This window comes from Quercus robur, chromosome 9, assembly GCF_932294415.1.
Source record: "Quercus robur chromosome 9, dhQueRobu3.1, whole genome shotgun sequence".
NCBI classification, from domain to species: Eukaryota; Viridiplantae; Streptophyta; class Magnoliopsida; order Fagales; family Fagaceae; genus Quercus; species Quercus robur.
Genome location: NC_065542.1, coordinates 2,939,829 through 2,949,664, shown reverse-complemented (window position 1 = coordinate 2,949,664; position 9,836 = coordinate 2,939,829).

Here is a 9,836-nt window from a genome sequence, read left to right as displayed (position 1 = left end):
GGCTAAGAGCACTAAATTCAACTCACAACATCAGTAATATGTGGGGGAAAAATGTGTAGGCTGGGAGCACAAATTAATGTGTGTGTGTGTGAGAGAGAGAGAGAGAGAGAAAGAGAGAGAGAGAGAGGACTTCGTTTTGATATTATACTCAGTAATTGATTCTCGTGTAATCAAGTAATGTTTCAATAAATAGAAGTGATATGGTTGGTTTTGTTTACACGGTATCAAGTACATTTTAAAAAAATTAAGAAATGATATGACCATAACATTTTCACATTTTTAAAACAAATCTTAAGTGGCATGTTGTTATTATTGTGGCAAAAAAGTAATCTTTGTGTTAGATTCAAATTTGAAATAATAACAACTAATTACCTATGATTTGTTGTGAAATGTTGTAAAAATATTGTGGACATAGCATCTCTCTTTAAAAATATATGCAAAAAATTATTATGCGCTCTACATACTGAAACGAGTTTGTTTTAGTATTACTGTTGAATTTTTTTTTTATTAAATATCATGATTTATATACATATATATATATATATATATATATATATATATATATATTTTTATATATCAAATTATCAATCATCTAACAAAATTTTTTTAAAAAAAATAGAATTACTTTTGAAAAAATTGGAAAAGAAATTGCATATTTAAAAAAAATTATTTTAATCATCTGACATAATTTTCTTAAAAAATTAATTATAAAAGTTAAATTAATAAATTTTGTCTATTTTATTTTGTCAAGAAACTAAGATTTGGGTAACCAAAAAAACACATATTAAACCAAGTAATCGAGAATTATCTCATCTGGGTAACCAAAATATATCAAACCTGAGCTTTCACGAAATAGCTAAAAGCAGATTCCAGTGTGAGAGTGAGAGAGACTAGAGACTGAGAGTGATGAATGTGCGAAACATGGCTGTGGTAGATTTAGACGAGACTTTATTTCTTAGAAATCAAGTATCCTGAAAAAAAAAAAAAAAAAAAAAAAAAAAAAAAAAAAAAAAAAAAAAAAAAAAAAAAAATTATGGGCCATGTAACCCAACCTTATGGACCTGAAGATAAATCTAATATGAGTTGAAACAGGCCAGTTTGGGAATTTAGATTCATGGTTCATTAATTGTTTAATCTCTTTAAACAAAAATTTGTATTTTGTATTTTATTTTCTGAATAAGATATTTCCTTAAGAATATTTTTTTCGTTAAATTTTAAATCAAAATTTATTCATTGCTTTCAAATTGGTTAATTTGTTATAAAATAATTGATGGATTATGTTACAAAAAATAATTAATCCATTTCTATATAAAATGGTTGATAACTTTTTTTTTTTTTAATTGAAAACAATAACTATCCCTTATTAGATGTTACAAGTTTGGTATTTATATATGGACTGCTATATATCATGTAGATAAAAACCTTTATCATTGATTTTTTTTTTTTTTTTTTGCCACAAATTTAAATCATGCGAACTTAATAATTTTATATTATGTGTTAGCATCTTCTTTGCTTCTACTTCTTCTTCTCCTCAAAAATATTATGTATCATCTTTAAAGAATGCCAACAATATTGATCTTATGGAATATGTTACCTAAAATATTGAGAAATTTTTATTTTTTATTTTTATATATTACAATCTACTAAAAATTCTTTTTAAATATTTAAACCTTTCTATTTTGTATATCACTAACATGTTTTACAACCACCACTTGTTGTAACTTAATTCTTAATAATATCAAGTTTTTTCGGCAAAATTTTTTTTTAAAAAAAAAATTGTCACAAAAGAGGAGTTTATGTAAAGTTTTTTGCAAAAAAAAAAGAAAAAAAAAAAAAGAAAGAAGACCTTTTACATTTCCTTGGAAATTCATTTTCTTAAAAAAAAAAAAAATTGATATACCATTTATTGAACCACTTCCTACATTAAAAATATTTAAGGCTCATTATTACTTCCGTTAAGACATTATAGTTGCCTTAATTAATTGACACCAATTAGAGAAATGCCTTCTATATTTCCTTGAAAATTCAGAAGAAAAAAAAAATTTTAAAACCTTTGACATACCACTTACGTAACTATATTAATAACCATTTAAGACATCTATGATAGCTATTTCTTTTTTTTTTTTTTCCTGAGAAGGATATCCATTTCTTATTGATAACCATAAAAATTATTGTGCTTTGTTGAGTAAATGCTTTGAAAAATATATAGGAAAAATTGGAAATAAAAAGGATAATGACATGGCTGCTAGTGTGACTCATCTGGACTATAATAATAATAATAATAAATGTTATGCTTCTGCTTTTAGATATATATATATATATATATATATTTTTTTTCTTTTTCCTTTAGTGATGAGATATTTGAATAATAAATTTGAAACTTATAAAGTTTAGTTGTATATTAGGCAAATATAATACACTACAATAGAAGTTAAAATATAGTTTACCTTAAAAAATATTAATTAAACACATAGAAAATAATAAAATAATATATTTGTAGAGATTAAAAGATATAAAATACTTTTAGAAATCTTTTTTTAAAAATAAACAATATTTGAAATAATTGTTATTTTTTATATATTACATATTCGCATAATATTTATATTCTCATGCACCGCATGGGTTTGCGGCTAGTTTGATTAAATTGCGTGAGGATTACCTCTAGAAAAATTGAATTTAAATTTGAATGTAATCCATTATGTCCAGATTCACCATGCTCTGTAATAGGCCGTGAAACTGGACTTGGTTCTCCTGAATTAGAAGAACCAAAATTATTCTCGTTGCTATTATTCCTCATTTTTCTTGTAAGGACTGGCATGTACTCCCATTGTGGTCACCAATTTGTTTTGAGAATACAAACTGTCTTGTAAACTATAATTGTCCACACAAAAGAACTATTTGCGAGACAAGACTTCGCACCAAAAAAAAATTACAATTAGCTTCAACAAATCCTTACAGTTTAATGGAACTTATATATAAAGTTGTACAAGGATACTAAAATTACCTTTGCTCATTTCCAAAGTCGATCAATGTAGCTATCACACATGTAAAGTTCAATAAGCTCATTTGATTGGATATTTAATGGCAAAGATTTTGAAGGGTACCCAATCCATTGAAGAAATCTTAAGCTATTAGGAAGATGTTTGGGTTCATGGAGAAGTTGAACATTATTAATTATGAGTAATTTAAGATGATGAATCTTTGAAAAAGATTCAGATTTCAATTTGCCTCTTTCGATTCATGCAACTTTTAGTACTATGCCTTGAATTACTTTTGTTCCCTGCGAAATATGAACAAAAGGGGTTAGTGAATTGCAAAATGTATTATTGCAAAGCTACTTAAGTTGAAATTTATTGTATTTTCTAAATATACACTTGACTTGCTCTTTCAGATATAAAGTTTTGTTAAAAAATTCACGGTACTTTATCTTTGACATATAAAGTTTTGTTAAAAAAATATACGGTACTTTATCTTTAAGATATAAAGTTTTGTTAAATACATAGACGGTACTTTATCTTTGTGATATAAAGTTTTGTTAAAAAAATACACGGTACTTTAGCTTTAAGATATAAAGTTTTGTTGAATACATAGACGGTACTTTATCTTTCAGATATAAAGTTTTGTTAAGAAATTCACGGTACTTTATCTTTGAGATATAAAGTTTTGTTAAAAAAATACACTGTACTTTATCTTTTAGATATAAAGTTTTGTTAAATACATAGACGGTACTTTATCTTTGCGATATAAAGTTTTGTTAAAAAAATACACGGTACTTTATCTTTAAGATATAAAGTTTTGTTAAAAACATAGACGGTACTTTTATCTTTCAGATATAAAGTTTTGTTAAAAAAATACACGGTACTTTATTTTTGAGATATAAAGTTTTGTTTAAAACAATAGCTGACCCGTTTTTTAGGTTTTTTGGGGGTAATTATCATATCATATGGGCCGAATCATAGTTGTGGATGGAACAAACTCAACAAAGCACTCATTTTATAATAATGTAACTTACATTCAACACTTTTATTTTCTTTTTTTAAATAAATTGGATTCAATTAAAACTTTCATTCAACACTTTTATTGTTTAAACTAGTTATGGCAACACGTGCTTACCATGAAAAAAGAACAATGATTATGGTCAATTTTAGATTTTATTTGTATCACAAAAAATATATATATATAAATCATTTATTTTTTAAAGTACATAAAGATTTACATTAATTAAAAGAGACATTAATTTTAAGAATTTTGATAATTATATTGTAAAAAGTTAATCTCATTCGTATAAGAATTTCGATCAACCACAAAGATAAAGCACTCATTCTCATGTTGATTCAAATTTCCAATTCAAAGTTTCAGTATTAGATAAAATGCAAAAAAAAGAAAAAAAAAGTTGTCTCGAATGAAATATATCAATATTTGTTTTGAATTTCCTATATCAACTAGATCTTCCTTTTTCTTTACTAACATCTCTTTTATCTTATTTTATCTTGTATTTTTATGTTTTTGTGTTTTTGGAGAAGAGAGACATAAAAGTGTAACAAAATTATATATCTAGTCATGTTTTTAATAGATGTGGGTTACGAAACTTTAACTGAGATAATCTCAGGTGGATAAAGTGTCAAATCTCAAATTACAGATAGGCAACTTAAATTTTAGCTAAACCATAGGTGTGTAAATTATATTTTTCCCTTAAAATAATACAAAGTTTTAATATGCTAACATAATAACACATGTCAAGGTTTTTACAGCAATAATACCTAATCATACAATCCACTAATAATAATAATAATAATACAAACCACAAATTTTATAGAATCCGTTTAACAAAACAATAAAACAAAGTCCCAATGTATCAAACAATCCATTAAAATAAAATGAATATAGAAAATTTATACAATAGTTATTTTGTAATTATAAAAAAAAAAAAATAATGGCACTTAAATAAGTATATTCGTGATAACCAACATTAAAAAATAAAATAAAATAAAAAAGTAAAACCGTTTATATCAATTTATGAAATAAATATTTTTCTTTGACTTTATAATACATTAAATAATCTATATAAATATATATATATATATATATATATATATATATATATATATATATATATATATATATATAGGTAAAACATGGAGAAAATCCAATTAGATTCTGTTAGGACATATGTGATTCACTTGTTAGGAAATATATGTCACTATTTTATGTAATTGGCATATCCTTTGACAAAACGCACTTTACTTGTATTTGGGTAGATCTAAGATGTGTTTAATACTTCAATAAATTGTGTTTCAAGATCAAATATTGAAGACATGCAAGTTTGTCCAAGATTCAAGCTGAAGAAGTGCTTTTCATTAAAGCTCGATAGCTAGCTATCCATCGAGCTTAAGAAGTTGTTTCAGCCCCGTGGCTCGACAGCATCTCGACAGACAGGTATCTGTCGAGCTTTATGAAAAATAGAATTCCAGTTCTGTTTTGACTCTAATCCATGATTATGTGTTTGGGCCTTCTTTTTTTCTAACCTTAGACATAAAAGGATTATTTTAAGGACCGTCAAAGTGTACACAAGTTGCACAAGTGTTGAGCAAAATTCGTTCAAGTAATTTGTAACCGGAGACAAAGTTTTGCCCTAGTTCATCATTCTTGTGAAGAAGTTGTTGTGTATGTACACCGTAGGGTTTTGTGACTAAGCATCTTCTTGATCTTCATCATTGGGATGAACTGAAGAACTTTGTAGCCAACAACTTTCTCTAGTTGGTGATTAAAGTTGCGTACTGGGATTCGCGCATTAATTAATCACGTACTTGGAAGCCGTGCATCAAAAGGGAAATTGTTACTACAAAACAAGTCCAATTGGGTATTAGGGTAAATGTTCAACTGTAAGTTGGTATAAGATACTGGGATTCCTTTACTTGTAACCATTTGTTTTGATAATAGTGGAATTTCAAAAGTGGTGACCTAAAAATCAGTCGGTGGGCCATTCGTAAACAAATCACTGTATTATTTATTTTCCGCTGCATAATTAGTTTATTGGTGATTTATTTGTATTAGCACGCGTTTGCATTTTAATTAACTTAATTAATTCACTCGGCTAAATTAATTGGTTAATTTATCACAAGGGGTCAATTCATTTTTGGCCTATCAGATTCTACAATTGAAGTCCAATTTTATGCCATGTGTCCCAAATTATTTATCTTTAGAGAGTTTTATTTTTTAATTTTGGAGCCAAATGTGAGACCACATCATAAATATTCATCTAAGTGAGTTATTGAGCACAAAAACCAAAGAATCAAGAAATAATGAATTGTGGGAAAAAAAATGCTTCACAATATCAAAAATTAAGAATTAATAGATTTTTTATTTTAAAAATTGACAATTTACATTTTCTACCTAATAATATTCTTACAATGTTTTTCAAAGAGTTAATAAAATATAACAATGACTATATATCAATAATATTTAAATTATATATATATAGAAATTATACTATACATCTTAATGTGTATTTTTTAAATATATTCATGCATATGCATGGGGTTACAAGTTAGTAACAATAATTACTAAAGAAACTTTTATCAATTCAATTGATCGAGTTGAGTAAAAATGTAATACAAAGAAAGTTAGATTTATCTATTTTTTTATAAATAAAAAATTACAAGTTTGAAAATAACAGATAATAAGAGCATCCACATCAACTCGTGTAAATTTATCATCTATTTTACACGAAAAAAGCTACTTTTTCTATTTTACACTATCACATTTTTAAAACACCCACATCAGTTCATCTATTTTACAAATCTATTCTAATTAAATATTATTATTTATTATTTTTTTATTATTAGTTATTAAAACAGTTTTTCTCTCTTTCCCTACCCGTTTCTCTCATTTCTCACCCATTCTCTCTTCAGCAAAGTCGTCATTTTCTCTCTTTCAGCTCAGTCATCCTTTTCTCTCTTTCCCTCACTCACTCCCAGCTCGCCGCCGCCGCTGCCTCAGCCACCAGTCGAATCGGCCTCCTTTCACTTTCGCCCTCCCTCTCTCCTCCACAACCGACCCTTCGCCTCTCACCTCCAACCGACGACAGCAGTGGACGATCCGACGACAGCAATGGAAGACCCGACGACAGCAGTGGCAGCAGATCGGGCGGCAGATCCGGCTCCGTTGGTCTGGGTTTTCCGGTGGATGGGTGTTGTTTTTGGGTTTGGTTTCCCGGTGATTTTTAATTGATTTTGAGTTGGATTGATTTTTGGGTTTTTGTTGATTTTGGGTTGGGTTGATTTTTGGGTTTTTGTTGATTTTGGGTTGGATTGATTTTTGAGTTTCTGTTGAATTTGGGATATTTTTCTGTGCTAGGTTGCAGTGTTTGGTGGTGGCGCTGGGTTTGGTGGTTGGATTTGTTGTAGTTTGGTGGTGGCGGTGGCGCTTGGATATTCTTCTTCCTTGCCGCGTTAGTTTGTTGCAGTTTGATAGAGGAGAGAGAAACAAATAATAAAAAATTATTTACACATTGAACAGTAACCGTGCATATATGTACGGTTACTGTTCCTTTACACCTCCGGGTGTATATTTTACACATCTTTACACGCACTGATGTGGGTGTTTTTTTGCCTAAAATGTGTAAAACTTGCATCTTTTTCTATTTTAGAAGACTTTCCATGAGCTGATGGGAATGTTCTAAGAATTAAGTAGGTATTGATACAGATACAATGATAGATAAGATACCAATTCCATACACTTTGGCAGGTCGGAGCTTTTTTCCGAGTATGAATCCTACGAACGACGTCATTTTCTTTTATCCCAATTCCCAAATAATGTGCCTCGGTTTTCATTGTTGTATTAATTTCAGTGGTATATAAATAGGCAAATGAATCCCCAAAGAAACCCTTTCACTCACTCAAAGCAAAAAAAAAAAAAAAAAAAAAAGACTCTAAAGTGGTAGAACAGGAGAGACATGGAGTCGAAGGAAGAAGACGAAAGGACAGAGAGGCAGAGAATTAAAAGATTAGAAAGGCAGGAAAATGGTACTACTAACTTTATTAGCAATCTACTAGACTGTGTCCTTACCCACATCCTCTCTTCACTCCCAACCCGAAACTCTATCCAAACAAGCATTTTGTCAAGCAAGTGAAGCCCTCTCTAGAGACTCGTCCTAGTTCTTCACTTGGACTAGTACTATCTTTCTATAAATTTATGTTCTTAAATGCCTATCATCACAGCTTACAACCTGTTATTATAAACGATTTTCAGGGCATGAGGTTGAGATGGAACCTGTTAGACATGTCTTAAAGGAAGCAAAAGTATTAAAGACAATGAAAATCACCGTTGAAAGTAATATACGTATTTGTTAACCTATACATTTTTTTTGAGAATCTTGTTAACCTGTACTTGTAAGCCTATACTTAGTATCACACACACACTATATATACGTCATTTATGTGCTTCTAAAGGTGACCGTTTATAAGTTTAAAAAAACAATTAATGTTTATTGCAACAAACTTTATCGCAACAGTGGGCAATGAAATTTTTTCGTTGCAATAGAAGTTTATTACAACAATTTGAAGTTTATTGCAACAAAAAAACTTTCGTTGCAATAAGGCTTTTTGTTGCAATAGTCTATTACCACAGACTTTATCACAACAGTGGGCAACAAATTTTTTTCATTGCAATAAAGGTTTATTACAATAATTTGAAATTTATTGCCATAAAAAATTTCATTGCAATAAGGTTTTTTCCTTGAAGTATTTTGTAATTTGATATATTATTAGTAATTTCACTAATTCGTATCAAAAAATAATTTTTTTTTTCAACGATTCTTTAATATATATATATTATGAATTATAATTATGGTATTTCTTTAGTATTTTTTTAATCAGAAAATAGGATCTTACGATCTTTATGCCAATTCTACTATTCGATTCTTGAACCCTCTCATTAATTTTGTGTAGGAACTCGATCCTGATAACCTTGGTCCTTACCCACATCCTCTATTTACTCCCAACCTGAGACTCTATCCAAACAAGCATTTTGTCGAGTAGGTGGAGCCCTCTCTGGAGACTCGTCCCAGTTCTTCACTTGGACCAGTACGACATTTCTATAAATTTAAACTTTCTAGATATAGTGTCCAACATCCGGACTCTTCGCAATGCCACCATTCCCTTACGCAAGTTTCACCTCCATTGGAGGCCCAATTGTGACTCATCCTATGTCGACACAATGATCCAACATTCCATTCTGCATAGCCACATGCTGCAAGAGCTCGATCTCAATCTTGACATATATACTAATCCTAATCCACCTTTGGAATTGCATCCTAGTCTCTTCTTTTCTACAACATTAGTGGTTCTCAAATTGCAAGGTACCATTCTTCTCAATCCTCTTCCTGATTCCAGCTTCCCAAATCTGTGGATTATGTATCTTGAATATGCAATTAGATATGCAAATTGCGACTCTCTCCCCACATTCCTTGCTACCTGCCCGGTCCTCCAAGAGTTGGCTCTCACATTGTCTGATATAAATTTCTAAAATAATACAGAAAGGCTCAAAAATCATAGTAATCATACCTATGCTGAATATATTATATTTATCCTGGCTTTTTGAGGAGTGTTCCTACCCATTCCTCCACTTTTACATACTCCGATTAAATGGCCCGGCTCTTGAGCACTTTTATTTCCATGGTCTTTTAAGCGACAATGTTGTGTTAGAAAACCTCCCCAACTTGGTTAAATTAGGCTTTCAATTCAAGGAGATAGAGAAATATTCGAGTACGGGAGGTTATGCAAGAGGCTATGTGACTTCAGGAGGCCACTCTATAGCATTGTATCCATGGAATTCTG